Here is a 5,491-nt window from a genome sequence, read left to right as displayed (position 1 = left end):
CGCTTAACAAGTCTGTTTGCTCAGGGGGTCTAAGGAACCTCCTAAAAAACTTCTATCCCGAGGGAAAAAGATGCCAAGCTGAATAAACTTGGCCCAGCAAGGAGGACTTGGTAGTGTCTTCTCTTTCGATTTGTCTCCTCATGCAGTTCCCACTGGTTCTGGGTCTATGTTGCTTGGAAAGAAAGCAGTGGGTGGGAAGAGGAGAGAGGCTGTGGACCTCACATGCTAGTTGTCTGGCTTTGTTCCTGAGCACAGGTGAGATATGTTCTGGGGATTCTTAGAAAGACTCTGCGGTTACTTTGCAGGAATTGAGTTTACGTATATAGATAGAAGAGAGGAAGTGTGGAATTTGGATTTTGACTGTCACTGTGACCCCATCCTCACTCACAAACAGGGTTTGAAGCTTAGGACAATGCAAGATCCATGCAAAGAACCAGAAGGCTGGAGCGGTTGTAAACTCTGGTTTATCACACAGTATACCAGACGCTGAGTTGGTATCAATATTATGTGGCAGAGCTTGTGCTTCTCTCACAATCTGGAAGGGGATACACAGAACTCTAGTGCAAGGCTGACCTTGGATATGGATTATGTTAGGGGATTCAGTCCCCAGTGAGATGGTTTTGCAACACTAGGAGGATAAATTGAGATCTGTATTTATCAATATGGCTTAATCATGGCAGAAAAGACCCAGTAAAAGTTGCTGTATGTGCCTGGGCTAGAATGATTAAGAAATGAATCATTGCAACCATCTGCCCATTAAAAAGTAGGAGAGAGGATGCTTGGTATATCTTTATTTTTGCCCCAGGACTGTGATCTCCATGTAGTTTTCAGAGAAACAATTCCATTCTGGAATATACTTCAATGGACTTTTAATTCCCTAATTAAATCACTCTTCTGGATTCAAATACATATTCTAGGATAAAATGTTTTGTGAGAGTTTCCTTTAATAAATCCCACTGCGATCTAACTGAAGCCTAATTAGCCTATTTAATTGGCATGTTCTATGAGAGAAGGCTCAAGCCAACTGCTGATACTAGAGCTTCCTCACTCTGCTAAGAGCTTCAGTCCCTAGTTTTTGGCGGTTTTTATTTACCCAGACAGATGGTGGATGGACCCGTTATCCCAGTGACTTGTGTAATTAGAAGAAGAGGAAAAAAATCAATATTCTTGTTCAAAGATTGACCTAAATCTCTACCTGGCATTCACTTCATTCTTGCTAAAAGCAATAATATTAATTAGCTCCCCAGAAAGTGACTTTATGAATTAAATGAGTTTTGTTACCATATTTGTAGCCACCATGCTATAACTTGCGGTCATTCATGCAAAGCTTAATTTGCATAAAAGTGTGGATGTCTGTGGGACATCTTAGGCTGTGGGACACCAAGTCTACTTATCTCAGGCCCCATTCATATAGCAGTTCCCTGTCAAATCATCTTTGACCTCCACTATAAGGCACACTATAAGGGGTAATAGGGTGTAGTGAAAAGATTCTGGGTTTTAAAATGGCACTTAAATTTGTATCCCATTTCCACCAATAGTTAGCTTTGTGTTGTGCACGTTCCTTAGCTTTTCTGAACCTCAGTCTCCTGAGCTATATAAAAGAGATAAAACAGGCCAGGCGCGGTGGCTCACACCTGTAATCCCAGCACTTTGGGAGGCCGAGGCAGGTGGATCACCTGAGGTCAGGAGTTTGAGACCAACCTGGCCAACATGACGAAACCCCATCTCTACTAAAAATACAAAAATTAGCCAGGTGTGTAATCCCTGTAGTCCCAGCTACTTGGGAGGCTGAGGCAGGACAATCACTTGAACCTGGGAAGTGGAGATGGCAGTGAGCAGAGATTGTGCCACTGCTCTCCAGCCTGGGTGAAGAGTGAGACCCCATCTCAAAAAAAAAAAAAAAAAAAAAAAAAAAGAGAGAGAGAGAAAGATAAAATATTATAAACAGTGTTATTGCGAGGATAAACTCGGATATGCTAGATAATGAATATCAGATATGAAATGTAGAAAAGTCACATTTTCATCTGTGCTCTTCTAAGCACATGACCTAAACCTCTGCCTAGCATTTATTTCATTCTGTCTTGTATTACAACCAATTTTAAAATTAGTTTGTGTAGGCTAGATTATGGCAACAAAAGGATTCATGCATCTAATGGTTCAACACAGATAGAAGTTTATTTTTTGCTCTTATAGCAGTCCAGAGGTCCATGGAAGAGTGTCTGTTCTGTGCAACAGAATAAGATACAGTTGAGAAAGTTAACATTATAAGGCACATAAAGATTTCTTCAATAAACAAAGGGAATTAAGCAAATACTAAATTAGGGTGTTATTTTCCCACTCAAGTCTTTTATTTCAGATGGCCTCAAGGTAGCTACTCTTATGTTGAGAGAGAGAGAGAGAGAGAAAATGAATCACGGGGACTAGTAAGGAAAGACATAAAAAGACTTCAGTACTGCGTCTAGCAAAGGGACTAGATTGTAGTAACATGCACATGGAAATGAAAGCAAATCATTTCCCGTCCATTTGGGCATTTGCTTGTCTCTTGTTAGAAAGCAAGTTCTTTGAGAGCAAAGATTTTGCTTAATATTTTCTGCCTCTTCCTTTATAGTACCTGACACTATAAATGTTGAACTGAAGTTAATTGAGACTTTTGTATCCTTCGAATGAGGAATGAGGAATATATTATGTATAAATATTGGAGACTTAAATGGCAGTGTCTGGACACTGCAAGGAGGGTGGGGTAGCTGCAGTAACCTCAAGGCTGGTGAAATGAAATGTGTCAAAGTAGAATTTCAGAGTGCTGCATCCAAGGAGGGGTGCCGTTTATTAAATGTGCCCACAGAAATTATTTTGCTATGTATATCTTCACATATACTTCTAAAGAGGGCTTTACATTAGATAGCAAGACCTTTGTTCTTTTGGTGGCTTGTTGACTTTGGTGCTATAGTTTTGGATGTAGGGCTGTAGGGTGATATGGTTTGGATGTTTGTCCTCTCCAAATCTCATGTTGAAATGTGATTCCCAATGTTGGAAGTGGGGCCTGGTGGGGGGTGATTGGATCATGGGGGTGGATCCCTCATGAATGGCTTAGCACCATCTCCTTTATGATAAGTGAGTTCTCACTCAGTTACTTCACCCAAGATCTGGTTGTTTAAAAGAGTCTGGGACCTCCTGCGTCTCCTCTCTCACTCCCGCTCTTGCCATGTGATGTGTCTGTTTCTGCATCAGTCGTGAGTAAAAGCTTCCTGAAGCAGATGTTGGTGCCATGCTTGAATAGCCTGCAGAACCATAAGCCAATTAAACCTCTTTTCTCTATAAATTACTCAGCCTTAAATATTTCTTTATAGCAATGTAAAAATGGCTTAACACCTAGGGCAGAAAAATATGGAGTTCTGGGATTGGGGAGGTGGGAACAACTGGCAGGATGAGGTAAGGAGCAAAGAAAACAAGAGGGAGAAGTTTGAACTGGAGAAGCTGGAAGCACGCAGGTGAAGGGTCAGGAAGGCCCTGGAAGAGTCTGAGGAAGGGTGAGAGATGACTCCTACTGGAAGCTGCTTCTGTGAGTGAAATCTTCCGCTGAGATAATCAGCTTACATACGCACACGTGGTGGGAGGTCATTCTTATAGAGCTTAAAGGAGAGAAAAGGTTCACATCTGGAGAAAATGGTAGAAACCAGAGAGAGATGTGCAAAAGCAGGTATCTAGAACACAGAGGAGATGAGGAGAAAAAAACCCACCTCTCACTTCCTAATACTCAAGGGCTTTCTGCTTTTGCAGCTTTTGGCATTGAACTCATTGGCCTAGATCTCCAAGGGCTGGTAGATCTAGATGATTTCTTTTCCTCTGAGGAGAAGGTGGCCAGGATTTGAATCTCAGACATTGCTTGCTGTGACTGTATTCACTCCTACGTTCTGGAAGGTGAAGGGACAGTCTTAGTTACCACATGGGCTGCTGTCTTGGTGGGTGTTACTGTAGTTGGGCTGAAACACCTGTAAGTGTTGAGGTCATTTTTTTTTAACCCAGACTAGAGGCCAGTCTGAGCAACTTGCCTTGTGCTTCCTTCCTTCTTGCCCCTGCCATGTTGCCATCTTGGAAGGACCTAAGCTATATCAGGCACAGGGCCTTCATATCATACCAGCTGCCTGGAAAACTGATAGGAATAGAACTAGAGGTAGATGGATAGATAGATAAAACTCAGAACATAAAGAGGTGCAGAAGAGGCCAAGAAAGGACTTATGCAGTCCCTTTAGACACAATCTCTTAGCCTGGTGGCCTAATTTTATGTCCTAAAGTCTCCATTCTGCCCTTGTGCCCATTTGGGAACTCTTCCTCCTCTTTGAGAGGGTAACAGGCAGGGATTGTGGGCAGAAAGTCTTGAGCTGTGCCAGTATGTTAACCATTATGCCATGTTCCACGTGATGGGATTAGGAGGCCCCTTTTGGCTTGGACCCCATTTAAAATTTCTTTTCATCAAAATAAGAAATTCACAGCCCCTCCCAAGGCTTGAGTGTGCTTACAACACAGAGTTCACAGAGTAGAGAGGGTCAGAAGGCTATGGTCACCCTGTGCTCGGGTTTCTCAGGAGTCTTTGTGTTCCTGTGCCGTTGTCCTTAGCATTCTGAATTGTAATTTTTCAGTGTACTTGGGTGACTCCACTAGTTTGTGAGCTCCCCAATGACAGGTGTGCACATTATCCATCTTTCTATCCCGCTCTGGCAACTCAAACAAAGTTTGTTAAATGGATTCTCATTTTAGTGGGTGTGTCAGGAAACACACACAGGGGAGAGTAGAGCAGAAACTTTAGTCAGAATCAACAGAAATGAGGAATCAGCAAGGGGGCATAAAACAAGACAAAATGTGTATTTGAAGTATGGCATAGGGTGGTTGTCACCTTAGTGATCTGGGTCCTTAAGGTGACCCAGCACACCAGGTGCCAGGTGTGCTGACTCACCCAGCACACCAGGTGCCAGGCATAAAGAAGCAAGAGCAACTTCAGAGCCTACTTGCAGGAGGGGAGAGGGTCGCACGCTGCCAAGTTTCTCAGGTTTAACTTAGGAACTGGTAGTGTTTAAACCTGTCGTTTGAGGGTCCTCTGTGACTACAGCTGAACAGGGCAGAGAAAAATAAACACTTGTCATTTGTTGGGTTCTTACTAGGTGCTAGGAATTTTCTTTTCTTTTCTTTTTTTTTTAAGACAAGGTCTAACAGCTGCAGCTCACTGCAGCTTCAACCTCTTGGGTACAAGTGATCCTCCCATGTCAACTTCCCAAGTTGCTAGGACTACAGGTACATGCCACCATGCCTGACTAATTTTTATATTTTTTGCAGAGACGAGGTTTCGCTCTGTTGCTCAGGCTGGTCTCGAACTCCCGGGCTCAAACCATCTGCTCACCTGGGCCTCCCAAAGTGCTAGGATTACAGGCATGAGCCACCTCATCCAGCCAATTCTAGGAATTCTTGTATAATTATTTTTTTTTTTTTTTTTTTTTTT

The sequence above is a fragment of the Rhinopithecus bieti genome, unplaced genomic scaffold, assembly GCF_001698545.2.
Source record: "Rhinopithecus bieti isolate Rb0 unplaced genomic scaffold, ASM169854v2 scaffold_9667, whole genome shotgun sequence".
Classification (NCBI taxonomy): Eukaryota; Metazoa; Chordata; class Mammalia; order Primates; family Cercopithecidae; genus Rhinopithecus; species Rhinopithecus bieti.
Note: the sequence above shows the minus strand (reverse complement) of the source record.